This window comes from Onychostoma macrolepis, chromosome 16, assembly GCF_012432095.1.
Source record: "Onychostoma macrolepis isolate SWU-2019 chromosome 16, ASM1243209v1, whole genome shotgun sequence".
Taxonomy (NCBI): domain Eukaryota; kingdom Metazoa; phylum Chordata; class Actinopteri; order Cypriniformes; family Cyprinidae; genus Onychostoma; species Onychostoma macrolepis.
The window spans coordinates 31,351,671-31,366,323 of record NC_081170.1 but is presented as its reverse complement, the minus strand read 5'-3'; positions in this window follow the sequence as shown (position 1 = coordinate 31,366,323).

The window sequence follows — 14,653 nt, the reverse complement described above, 5'->3', positions numbered from 1 at the left end:
GTGCCACTGAATAAAGAAATTTAAAAAGGTTATTGCGACTTTTTATCTCACAATTCTGACTTTTTTTTCACAGAATTGTGAAATATGAACTTGCAATTGCGAGTTATAAAGTCAGAATTGCGAGATATAAACTCGTAATTCTGACTTCTTTTCTCGCAATTGCGAGATTATATCTTGCAATTCTGACTTGTTTTTCGCAATTCAGACTTTTTTTCTCAGAATTGTGAGATATAAACTCGTAATTCTGACTTCTTTTCTCGTAATTGCGAGATTATATCTTGCAATTCTGACTTGTTTTTCGCAATTCAGACTTTTTTTCTCAGAATTGTGAGATATAAACTCGCAATTGTGAGTTATAAAGTGCAATTTTGAGGGGGGATATATTACTGATATGTTCTCAGAATTGCTCAAAATTCTGACTTAATAATTTGCAATTGCGTGTTTTAAAGTCAGAATTGCGAGATATAAAGTCATAATTGTGAGTTTATATCTCACAGTTCTGACTTTATTTCTCAGAATTGCGACTTTATATCTCACAATTATAAGTTTATAACTCACAATTGCGAGTTTGAGTTCACGCAATTCTGAGAAAAAATGTCAGAATTGTGAGATAAAAAGTCACAATTACCTTTTTTATTTTTCTATTCAGTGGCGGAAATGGGCATCTATACTTAAGACATTTTCCTTCTTGCATAAATGTATCTTGCTTTGAGAGTTTAAGAATACTGGAAAACAAGACAAACATACTGTGTAAGAAAATAGCTTTTTGCAATGTACAGAGTCAATTCTAAGATTTCTCTCTTAGAGGGATTCCTCCCTTACCTGATATTTTCCCTTAAATGTGAGAGATCATAAGTTAGAATTTTAAATTAAAATAAATAAATAATTAAATAACATTTTAAATTAAAATTGTCTATATAAGATCTATATAAGTAACTGTCGCATATTTTACTACATTTTGTGATGCCACCAAACATTGCCACACTTTGTCACCTATGACTGGGTCCTTCTTGGACTAAAGGGAAAGATAATACTATGGTTTTGGTAAGAGGAGAATTCAGATTCCGCAATAAAATGACAACTGTATATTATGATTTCACAGTGAGCAGGAGCAGGAAATGACAGTGCTGTAGCAACATTATACGAGTCACACAGATTGTCTGTATTACAGTAACTTCACACATTAACTATGTAACAGTGTGCTATTCATAGTACTATGCTGGCATGCCCAGCATGATCATTATAAAGAATCAATCATTAAGCTTGTTTTCTCTATTTAACACAGTACAAACAATTGTATTTTCTAATAATTTTACTAGCTAAGGGGCATTTTTTATTCACAGAAAATCATAGCATTTTATTGTAAGAAATTTCAGTGAAATGTTTTACTATGAATTCAATGCAAGCTAGATCATTTTGTCATAATGTTTTTTTTTTTTTTTTTTTTTTTAATCAGTTTGAATATAATTTAATTAATACAATTAATATAATATAATTAATTATTTAAATTATGGAGTCTGTGTGAACAACATTGCATGTGGAAATGATGTGAGGATCCATTCATGCTCACAGTCAGTGGAGCACACTTTGAAAGGCTTGTGCTCAACTGTGCACGAAACAGAGATGTACGGTGCCCCTAAAGCAGGGTTCCTCAATTAGTTTTCGCCGAAGGCCGAATTCTGCCATCAATACCAAGCCGAGGGCCACTGACCTACACACACACACACACACATATACACTGGGAAAGTATTCAGACCCCCTTAAATTTTTCACTCTTTGTTATATTGCAGCCATTTGCTAAAATCATTTAAGTTCATTTTTTTTCCTCATTAATGTACACACAGTACCCCATATTGACAGAAAAACACAGAATTGTTGACATTTTTGCAGATTTATTAAAAAAGAAAAACTGAAATATCACATGGTCCTAAGTATTCAGACCCTTTGCTGTGACACTCATATATTTAACTCAGGTGCTGTCCATTTCTTCTGATCATCCTTGAGATGGTTATACACCTTCATTTGAGTCCAGCTGTGTTTGATTATTTATATATATATATATGTGTGTGTGTGTGTGTTACGTTAGGAGCCGGACACAGAGATGGATGGATACAGAGGTGAGTTTATTTAAGAAGTTAGAGTGAGGTGAGTATGCAAACAATGTGATGGTTGTCCGTGAATGACTTGGTTCTGTTTGTAGTAGGGCTTGAGGACGAGACGAGGGGATCCACACAGACTCGCACGAAAACACCGTCGACGAAGGATCTGGGAGAGGAGACAACAGAGAGAGAGGGAGAACAATAAGGACGAATAATAATGTAAGTCTTTTGGAAGGTAAAGATATCTTTGCTTATTTGAGGTCGGCGTCCACGTAGAAACTAATGAGATCGGACGGTGTGGTGTGAGTGGTGCTGGTTTAAGTAGCTGGGTTGATTGCTGTGGTGATTAGGTGCAGGTGCGGGTGATTAGTATTCGGGTGACCTGGAACGCTGTGATTGGTGGAGTGAAGGGCCTGACTGATCCGTGACAATATATGTATATATATATATATATATATATATATATATTGTGGCGGGGGTGAGGAATCACACACGACAACGAGGCTTTAAAAGTGTCAAACAAACCCCGGAGGGTGGATTTATTGATAAAGGAAAAACGTGCGAGTCCGTGGTGAGGTGCTCCGTGCAGTGGTCCCAATCAATCCCTTCGTGTCCTTGAAGTGGTGGCTCTGTGTCGTGCGTTCGTGGTTCGGCAGGACCGGTCACACCGTGTCTTCTGGGAGAAAGGAGATAGAACAAGATTAGCAGTGGAGACTTCCTCAGTACTCACTGGAGTGTGCGTGTAGGGCGGCTTTTAAAAGCCGGTCTCTGATGAGCTTCAGGTGTGGCCGGTCTGCCGATTGTGCGGGGTGCAGGTGTGCCTCCTTTGTTGCCAGGGCGACGCTGATGACGGCTCGGGACACGTGTCACACTCCCCCCCCCAAGCGTTGTCCTGGTGCTCCTACACAACGGGGAAGATGGGGGTGGGTGGGAGGTGAACCCTGACAGACCGGCGAAAGCTGCCCAGCCACGGGAGAGTCCGTCCGCGTTGGCGTTGGCCGTTCCCGCCCGATGTTGTAGGTCGAAGTGAAAGTCCTGGAGCGCCAGGAACCACCGAGTCACCCGGGCGTTTGTGTCTTTTGCTCTGGCCATCCATTGTAGAGGGGCGTGATCTGTGACGAGGGTGAATTTTCTTCCGAGGAGGTAATAGCGGAGCTCCAGGACTGCCCACTTAACGGCCAACGCTTCTCTCTCAACCGTGGCGTAGCGACGTTCTGCGGGGGTCAGCTTTCGACTGATGTAGACCACCGGGCGTTCCTCACCGTCTATTACTTGGGAGAGGACGGCTCCCAACCCGGTGTCGGATGCGTCCGTCTGTAGCAGGAAGGGGCAGCCGAAATCCGGGGCTCGTAAGACGGGGTCGGATGTAAGCGCCGCCTTCACCCGCTGGAACGCTTGGTCAGTGTCACTGCTCCACACGATCTTCTCGGGCTGCCCCTTCCGGATCAGGTCTGTCAGGGGAGCAGCTAAGGAGGAGAAGTTAGGGATAAAACAGCGGTAATAACCTGCCAACCCCAAAAAGGCTCGTACCTGAGTCTTCGTCGTGGGGACCGGTGTGGAGAGGATGGCGGCCACTTTCTTCTCCTGGGGTCGGACAGTACCCCGTCCCACCTGGAAGCCCAGGTACTTGGCGTCGAAGAGAGCCAGGTGACATTTCCGGGGGTTGGCAGTCAGTCCAGCCCGGCGAAGCTCCATCAGCACTCTCCGCAACCGCTCGAGGTGTTCCTCCCAGGTTTCCGCGTGGATAATGACATCGTCCAAATAGGCCGCCGCGTAGGCCTGGTGAGGCCGCAGTAGGACGTCCATAAGCCGTTGGAACGTGGCTGGGGCCCCGTGGAGGCCGAAGGGGAGAACCCGGTACTGCCAATGGCCGCTAGGGGTCGAGAAGGCAGTCTTGGGTTTTGCGGCTTCGGCTAGTGGCACTTGCCAGTATCCCTTGGTGAGGTCGAGCGTAGATATGAACCGGGCTCTCCCCAGGCGGTCGATCAGCTCATCTACACGGGGCATGGGGTAACTGTCAAATTCCGACACCTCGTTCAGACGTCGGAAGTCATTACAGAAGCGGAGAGTGCCGTCGGGTTTTGGGACCATGACGATCGGGCTGGACCATGGGCTCCGGGATGGTTCAATTACCCCTAACTTCAACATCTCCTGTATTTCATCCTCAATAGCGTGTCGCCGAGCCTCCGGGACACGGTAGGGCCGCTGCCTCACGATGGTGCCGGCGGGAACACGGATGTCGTGGTGGAGGACGTTGGTCCGCCCGGGCACGGGGGAGAACACATCGGAGAACTGACTGACAAGATGTTGTAGCTCTGTTTTCTGGGCAGCCGAAAGATGGGGGTTGACGTCAACAACCACGGGATCTGAGGTGGCAAGGGCCGTCAATTGGGTCCTGGTCCCGACCCACCGTTTCAAGAGGTTTACGTGATAGAGCTGCTCCTCTCGTCGGCGGCCGGGTTGGCGAACTCTGTAAGTGACCGGCCCAATTTTTTCGGTCACGGTGTACGGCCCTTGCCAGGTGGCCAGGAACTTGCAGGCGGCGGTTGGCACCAAAACCATTACCCGGTCTCCTGGCTGAAACTCCCGTGGTTGGGCTGCCCGGTTGTAGTGCCGTTGTTGGGCTTGCTGGGCCTTGGCGAGGTGTTCCCGGACTAACGGCATCACTCTGTCTATCCTCTCTCTCATGTCCCGTACATGTTCGATCGTGGACCGGAGGGCGGGCCGGCTGTTGTTCCCAGGCCTCTCTAGCGATGTCGATGAGTCCCCGAGGCTGGCGGCCGAACAGCAACTCGAAGGGGGTAAATCCGGTGGAGGCCTGGGGAACCTCACGGATCCCAAAGAGCAAGTAGGGCAGCATCCGGTCCCAGTCGCGCTTATCCTCGGCAGCCACGCGGCGAAGCATTTGCTTGAGAGTCTGGTTAAATCGTTCTACCAGGCCATCCGTCTGTGGATGGTAGACGGTGGTCCGGAGCTGTTTGATCTTTAGGAGGCGACAGAGATCCGCCATTAGCCGGGACATGAACGGCGTGCCCTGGTCAGTCAGTATCTCCGCTGGGATGCCGACTCGGCTACTCAAGAGGAACAGCTCCTGGGCGACGGCCTTGGAGGTGGCCTTACGAAGGGGAATTGCCTCTGGGTACTGGGTGGCATAGTCGACAATCACCAAGATGTGTTCATGGCCTCGGGCGGACTTTGGCAGCGGCCCTATCAGGTCCATCCCGATGCGCTCGAAGGGCACCTCGATGATGGGCAGCGGTATCAGCAGGCTGGGGGGAGGAGTCTTCGGCGAGGTCCGTTGGCAGGTCGGGCAAGCTTGACAGAAGCGTTTTATGTCGGCCTCTAGGCCAGGCCAATGGAAACGATCCCGGACGCGTTGGGTAGTGTTGTGTACTCCGAGGTGGCGGCCATTGGGTGTGCATGGGCTAACTCCATCACCACTTCCGTCTTTGACTTGGAACTACCAAAGCGTCTTCTCCTCCCCTCGCTGTGCGACACAGTAAAGCAGGCCATTTTGGATACGGAAGTGTGGAATCGGGTGGGGCGCTGGCAGGACCTCCTTCCCCTCGATCACCCGTACTTGCGTCCAGCAGTGTTTTAGGCGGTCGTCCCCGTGTTGCTCTTTTGCGAACGAGCCCCCTCCCGAAATCTGTTGGAACACGTCATAGAATAGGTTAGAATTTTGAGAGGGGGACTCACCATCTCGGGCGCTGTCGGAGGCCAGCAACACGGGGCGACGGCGGGGCCTACGTCTCGATGGTCGTCGGCGGCGGTTCCCGGCCGAGCTGACAGGCTGATGAGCGGTGGTGAGGAGCTGGTGAAAACCCGGCCAATCTCTCCCGAGGAGGACGGGGACAGGCAGGTCTTTTAGGATCCCCGCTTCCACTGGCCAGGATCCTTGGGCCGAAGCAATATTGACCTTCCGCGTGGGCACCTGCCGGGTGTCCCCATGGACACAGGTGATGGACATGAGGGCTTTGGGCTCCGCTCGGGGGGGAAGGACGGCCGGTTGGATAAGGCTAACCGAGCTGCCAGAGTCGAGGAGAGCGGGGTATGGGCGTCCGTTTATCCTCACCTCGGCCTGTGGGGCGGCGAGGGGTGGCTCTCGATGTAGGGTGCAGCCTGTCAGCCAAGCTCGATTAGGAGAGCGAGGTGGCTCGGTGGGCATGGGCTCATCCTGGGGGCCGGGAACCGCTGGCCTGTTTACTGGTCGCGGGGTGCCCTCCGGCGTGCGTCGCTCCTGGACCACCCTCCGGGGAAAGGGCGGCATTCGCTCCCCCGCCTCTCGGTGTAGGGTGGCATCCGCCAGCTCGATGGCCTCGACGACTTCCCCGATGGAAAGGGGGTTGCGCATTCCAGCCGCTTGTCGGAGTGAGCGGGGCAGGGCCCGGAGAAGCTTGTCCACGACGACTTTCTCGCGACTTGGCTGGCGGTGGGATCCCCGACGAGGAGCCAATGTCGGGCTAGGCGCGAGAGCTCAGCCGCCTGGGCACGGGCCGGCAATCGGGACTTATACTCCCAGTCGTGGAACATCTGGGCTGCACAGATAGGGGACAGACCGACTCGAGCGAGTATTTCCTTCCGTAGTTCCTCATAGGAGTCATTTTTTTCTGGCGGGAGCGCGAAGTAGGCGCGTTGGGCTTCTCCGGTTAGAAGGGGAGCGACGATCCGGGCCCATTCCTCTCGCGGCCAGTCTTCACGGAGCGCGACAGCTTCAAACATCTGGAGGAAGTGTTCTATGTCGTCGTGGACAGTCATTTTGGGGAGTAGTTGGGTAGCCCTCACTCGTGGGTCCGGCAGTGGGACACGCTGGGCAGCGGCGAAACGGAGCTCGGCGAGTTCCCGCTCCGTCTCGCTTTGCCGGGAGGCCACGTGCTCCATAATCTGTTGCTGGCGGATGCTCACCTCCGTGAGATGTTTAAGAAGCTCTTCTCCCACTTAGTCCACGTGCTGAATGGGTTAACTTTTTTTTTTTGTTTTTTTTTTTTGTCGGTGATTCCTCACCGTCCTACCCGCATTCTCCACCAGTGTGGCGGGGGTGAGGAATCACACACGACAACGAGGCTTTAAAAGTGTCAAACAAACCCCGGAGGGTGGATTTATTGATAAAGGAAAAACGTGCGAGTCCGTGGTGAGGTGCTCCAGTGGTCCCAATCAATCCCTTCGTGTCCTTGAAGTGGTGGCTCTGTGTCGTGCGTTCGTGGTTCGGCAGGACCGGTCACACCGTGTCTTCTGGGAGAAAGGAGATAGAACAAGATTAGCAGTGGAGACTTCCTCAGTACTCACTGGAGTGTGCGTGTAGGGCGGCTTTTAAAAGCCGGTCTCTGATGAGCTTCAGGTGTGGCCGGTCTGCCGATTGTGCGGGGTGCAGGTGTGCCTCCTTTGTTGCCAGGGCGCCGCTGATGACGGCTCGGGACACGTGTCACAATATATATATATAAAAATTATTATTATTATATTATTGTTGCTTTTGTTAAAATAGTCACAAGATGGTCACAAGATAAATGTTCTGATTTTTTTCCCCCAGTAGTCTGTTTTATTCAAACAATTATGAACATTTTTGCATTTAGATACAGAAGAACTTTGCCTGTTGAATATTAAACAAACAAAACAAAAAACTGGATCTCCATGTCTGCCGTGCAAATCAACTGTTCCTGCTCATCTCCAGACTGGATCTCTTCTCTCCACTTTCCCTAATTGCAGATTCAATTATTAGATCTGTCAGCATTAATATTTTTACACTTAGATTTTTTTGGGGGATCAAACTGTAACACCGTGTGTCCCAACCAGACGCGACGCGATAAAGTATCTTTTTTCCATGTCATTTTTGTCCTAACCACCCGCGACAGTGACACGTGACAATAAGCGACATGGAATTCTATTTTACAAATGTTTTTTTTTTTTATTTCACTTTATTTTGATGGTCCCTTTAACACATTCTATTGACTATAAGTAATGTTGCACCTAGATTTCTACTAACTATCATTAGAGTGTTAGTAGTGTATTAGTTGACCGGTAGGGTTAGGGTTAGATTAAGTTCTTTCAAAGTTACTTATAGTCAGCAGAATATCTGTTGGGAGACCAACACAATAAGGAGTTAGTAGATATGAAGCAGACAGTCTACTAATACTCTTATGAGAGTTTGTTGACATGTAGTTGCAACATTACTTAGTGTCAACAGAATGTTCAAAAATGTTTTTTTTTTTTCTTTTCTGCAACGTCGCGGCAGGAACAACATACAAAATATAACAGTGATAATCTCAGGTAATGATTATGTGCTTTATTCAATGTTAAAAGTGTCTAATGTGAGTTTGAATATTATTTTGCGTGAGGTTTATAGCCATATAGTGAAAGCAGCAATAGATATTTTACCTCAGATCTTGAATAAATTAAAGCAAACTTACCTTAAAACTGTGAACTCACTTCAAACCAACATTCATAACAAAGATGGTATCAGTCACTCACTTAATGTGGACTGTTCAGTCCATTCACATTTGAATCATCTATTTTCCGTGTCCACTTTTCTTTACTTCACACTTGCCATGTTTTTGCTGTCACGTAGTATCTGCACTGGATGCGACAAAGCATTGCAAATCAATTGAACTTTGTGTCAGTAAATAGAACGAGTCATCAGTTTTCTGTCGAGGATTTGTCGCGCATCCAGTGTAGACAGCATCACTGATTATAATAAGTTCTATTGTATTTTGTTGCGTCGTGCCACTCGCATGCGGTGTAGACATGATGTAAGTTAATGTCGCTGACACATTATTTGAAATTAGCGCGGGCCAGACATTTTCTCTCCTATTGAGGAACCCTGCCCTAAAGGGACCATGGTGGTGGAAAAAAAGCAGAGTGAGTGAAAAAATTTGGAGTGGGAGGAAAAAATAGTTTTCAGATTTTTCAACTTTTGCGTTCCCTCGAGAATGTTTGTGTTCCCTGGCAAAACGTTTGCATTCTCTCGCAAAGATATTCGCGTTCCCTGGCAAAACTTTTGCTATCTCTCACAAAGATATTTGTGTTCCCTCACAAAACTTTTGCGTTCGCTTGCAAAACCAGCTGAGTTCGGACAAACACTTCCTGTTTACTTTACAGATTGTAGGTTCCATACAGCTCCATATGTTCACAATGGAGCAGTTCATAGAGTTTTATTTTGAACTTGGACGAAATAGTCAGTGCATGCTTATCAAGGCATGGTTTTGGGACATTCTAAAATGCTTAATCTAAAACACAGGAGGACTAAATTCAGTACACACCTTATTAATAAAGCATACAGACAAGCAAAATAGCCCAGAATATGAATGTAACCCGGTAAATTGCATGTTAAGCGTATCCCCCATAGAAAGAAAACGCTTAATTAATGGACTAAGACAGTGGTATAAAAAGGCAGAATTTGGTTTACAGTTTATTAATAAATTATACATGAAAGCAGGTAAGCCCAGAATATGAACAGAAGTGTTTTCCTCCCATAAAGAAAACGCGGCTTAATGAAGACGGTGATCAAAAAAAGACCAAATATGCTATAGAGATTATTCAAAATATATTCTGTGTACATGCAAGCAGATGAGCACATATGAGCTGAATTGCATGATAAGCGTTTTCTTCCCCATAGAAAACCGTGTGTCGCTTAATATAAGAAGACAGTGATTTAAAAAGCCCAAATTTTATATTTTATTAAAAATATACTATAGGCAATCAAAACAGTAATCCATCAAGCCAGTGGTTCTCAAACTTTTTTACAGTGGCATACCCCCTAGGGCATTTAGCCTAACATTCTTCTGAGTACCCCCACTTAGACCGCAGTCACACCTTTTCCATTAAGGGACAATATTTGCCCCCTTAAATTGATTTACCGGTTCATTTTTACCGTTATAGAAGTTTTTCTAGCCTTATTATTTGTATGTCATGTTTTATGTCATATTCTTATCATTACATTAAGTGTATTTTTAATATAATAAATAAAGCAATAAATGATGGCGAAACGAAGTGATAGGCTACTTGTAGATTCAAAACTAAAATCGCCAGTAGGTGGCAGCAAGTCACTGTCTTAATGAGCAAGGTGTTGCTTCATTCATTCATTCATTCATTCATTCAGTAATGAAGCAAATGGTTGTAGTTAATGGGTTATTAATCAGTACTGACCATACCTGTCAACACTCCCATTTTTCCCGGGAGTCTCCTGTATTTCACACCCATCTCCCGCCCCCCTCCCGTTTTGTTATTTCTCCCGGGAAACTCCCGTAATTTGTATAGCCCAAATCTAGTTATATGAATAATCACATCAATATTTTATTCCAAGGTTGTACAGTTGCCAGATCTTGTATGAAACGCATTACCTCACACAATCGACACAATACACAAATTTCAAACCATTTGTGACCTCAACCTGGCAACCTACAACCTAGTTGCGCTGTAGATTTCTGCGCAAGCAGTAGACGCGGGAAGTTGAATCTACCATCAGTGGTAGAATGGAAGGAGAAGAGTCAGGTGTTGCTCCGGCGAAGAAAAATATTTGTGTAAATTTAACAACAGCTGGACGGAAGAATTTAATTTCTTGTCTCAAAGTCATGTAAACAACGCCCACGCCTTTTGCAAAGTGTGTCGCACTAATTTTAATATTAGTTAATGGTTATGTTAATGGTATGTACAGTGTTACAGTGTAATGTAATTTGTCATGTTATTATTCTTTTTTTTTTTTATTAATAATTATTTATTTATGTACTTATGGTTGACACCCCCCCCCCCCGGCCGAGGGTTTCCCGGATTTTGGTACCCAAATGTTGACAGGTAGGGTACTGACTCTCCAAATCAATCAAAGCTGCAGATTCATTCACTAACGAAGCACCACTGTTGCTTGGAGACTCACACCAGTTATGTTGCAGATTTCAATGGAACATTTTTTTTTCGTTGTAAAATATAACAAACTATATTGACAATATAGTGTTTAAAATGTAGGCTACATTGAAAATGTAAAATGTACACTTAATATTGCCTTTTTTTTTTTGTTGAACTGTTATATAAAATCAATGTCACATTTGCAGTCTTTTGGACATTCAGGGACAATTGCATTCTCATAGGTTCCAGAGCAAAATAAGAACGTAACAGTGTTCATTTTATACAATTTCTAATAATCTTTTATATTGAATTATGCCCTACTGTAAGCGACAGAGTATTTTATATTTCAGTGATTTGATCGCGCCGGCGCCTCATGCGCGCACATTCATTGCAAACAGTGCGGCCTGTTAAAATAAAAAAAATAGAATCATCCATACAGATAAAATGTTACACAGTCAATTTAAATAGCCTGCATTATAGTCTGTGCCGTACAGTGTGTCCCCGGTCCACTCCAGTGCAGCACATTTTTGTTCATTATGATTTTTTCTCCTTCTGTATTGGAACATACAAAGCCCAGTTAATTTAATACACTAGAGATTGCTATGTTGCTATATTGCTATGTGACACTGTCACACAGGACATGTTTTAACCTACTCAATATATTATAATGATTTTATGTATATTTTAATTGTATTAGGTTTTCATGTTGCCATTTTATTCCCTTAACCATTTTAATGTGTGTATGTCTTTAAGTGACTCTGGGTATGCCTGTCATGTGGCACATCACATGACAGGAAATGGGAAATGAACCGTATAAGTTAAGTTAAGTCGTGACGTATTGTCAAGTATGGTGACAAATACTCGAAATGGTGCCCTGCATTTAACCCATCCAAGTGCACACACACAGCAGTGAGTAGTGAACAATGCACACACACACACACACACACACACACAGTGAACACACACCCGGAGCAGTGGGCAGCCTTTACATGGTATACCTATGGTATCGAAGGTGGCGAGAGTGCTGTTCATTCACAATCCCCACCTTCAATTCCTGCCGGTGCGAGAATCGAACCAGCAACCTTCAGGTTACAAGCCCGACTCCCTAACCATTAGGCCACGACTACCTAACCATTAGGCCACGACTACCCCATAAAGGAGGCAGCATGGCAAGCAAACGTCCCCTCATTTACAATTGTGCTGGTGATCAGCATTTCTGGACTGTGGAGTTTTATTCTGACTTACCTTTCCAGAAACAAGAACTTGGAACATCACTTGGATTGTATATACACTGTTTGACACATTTGGGACATTCACTTTGGGAATAGCAACACACTAGATTTCTCATGGACTGTTTTATGGTATAGTGAAAATGCACTCCACACTTTTAACAGCCTAAGTTATTGTAGTTGTATTGCATTGTGTTAAGTTCCCTGTGAACATTTTAAATACACATTTGATTTTCACTTTTAAATTGTTGTCTGTCTCATCTTTTTAAACATTCCAGGATCTCACACAGTACACTCTAAAAAATGCTGGGTTAAATACAACCCAGTGCTGGGTAAATATTGGGCAGAACACATGCTGGGTTGTTTTCAACCAACTGTTGGGTTAAATGTTTAACCCAACCTTCTGGGCAGTAACCCAACCGCTGGGTTCGTCCATATTTTACCTAGCGCTGGGTTGTATTTAACCCAGCATTTTTTAGAGTGTACAATTTGACCCCATTTTAACAATTGTAACATCTTCTGATAAAGCCGATCGTTACAAAATAACGGTTTAGCTTCAGATACATTGCCAATATAGAAACATTTGGATTTGTGCTGAATGAGAGCGGTACGTGAGTCCATACTTTCAGTTTTGCTTTAAATTAGATTTTGGCTTGCTTATAGCTATTCTGGGCTTGTCTACTTTCCTGTGCTAGGCTATATTTTATTCATAAACTGTGTGCCATATTTTGGTTTTATACCATCTTTGTCCATTAGCCTCCCTTAAGCATTTTCTATAGCCTAACGGTTTTCTATGGGGGGAGAAAAAGCTTCATGGCTTTACTGATGCTTTACTGATAGTAATGTTATTAATATTACAATTGTTACAATAATATTACAATACCGAATTTGGCCTCCAATGTCACTGTTACAGTACAATAGGCCACATTAAGCGTTTTAGAATGTCCCAAAACTGTGCCTTAAACTTTACACAAAGCTGATTGTACTTGAACTTGAGTCCAAGTTTAAAATAAAACACTATGAACCGCTCCATTCTGAAAGTATGACCTGTATGAACCACTAACTTACAAGCTGTAAAGTAAACAGGAAGCGTTTGTCCAAAGTTAACTTGGTTTGCGAGAGAGTGCAAAAGTTTTGTGAGAGAATGGAAAAAAATTATGTTCCTCCCACACCAAATGTTTTCCACCGCCCGAAAGTGAAGTACAGTTCACAAGGGCATTTACACTGTGTTTACTCTGGCATGGAGAGAACAGAGCGGAGCAGTAATTTTCAAATTGTGGGATTGATCGTGGATCAGAGAAAGCACTGAAAGCAGTTGAGAAATTCTCAATTTTAAGCAAATGCAAATCACTGTGAGGTGTAGCCATTTTGAGTGTTTCCACAGTCCAGAATTCTCAGAAATTCTGTGAGTTTAAGTTGTAATTAAGAGGTCTACAATGATGTGAACGCTTTTTACACTTCATAATTACAGAATCTTGTAATTATGGTAATTCTGCAATGAAATTAACATGCCATAGAAGTAGAAATTATATATTTTTATATTTCATAATATACAAAAGTACATTCCAAGTCTTCTGAAGCTATGCACTAACTTTGTGTAAGGAATGTAAGGTTTTTAATCAGTGAAAATCTTCTCGCTTCGTGAACACAGTCACATTTCATTCTTCACAAAGCAATTTATTGCTCTTGGAAGATTTGTAAGGTTTATAACTTTTGAATAAATTGTGACTGTTTGTTTCCTTCCTGTAATTTTTTTTTTTTTTGTTGATATTGAAAAATTGTTAGTTTACAGTTGAGGGTTGGATTAGAATCAATGTTGATTTAACACTGAGAATTTTGCTGTGCAAAAATGTCAAACAATATGAAAGGGCCCGGTAATCATGGATACCAAAGTGAATGCTCCACCGGTACGGGTGGTAGCTACTGATTTACAATTTAAACCTACAATTTACAGTATTTATTTGTAATTCTTAAACATTTCAAATGCTCCATGGCTACATATTTTTGTTCCTGCCGTTCATATTTTCCCCTATCAAAAAATGACAGCTGGAATCCCTCAACCCCGTCCATAACCCTTAACATTAAACATGTAATGTGGGCAGAGTAAATTGCATCATGGCCCACAAATAGTATCGGTTCTTAAGTCTCCACATTTTTAATTTAGTTTGTGTTGACACAGATTGCTATCTTCTATCACTTGTCTACTATTGCAGTGAAGAAATGGAATTTTTGATGCCATATATAGGTGATTCTCCAGGAGCTTATCTGTCATAGTGTGGAAATGCCTTATCTGTCATCAGCAGTGACTTTATTCATTTTTAACAGCTTTCACCCATGTTCAGATTTATCGCCATTTTGTCCTTGCTCAAAGCCTTGTGCTTCAACCCTCGGCAAATAGAAGCAGCGATTGAATGGAAGCCTTTTTAATGTCTCTCTCACAAGGCCCATCAGCAGTGCACGCAGGCCAGGTTTAATCTCGCCTCAGACTGAACT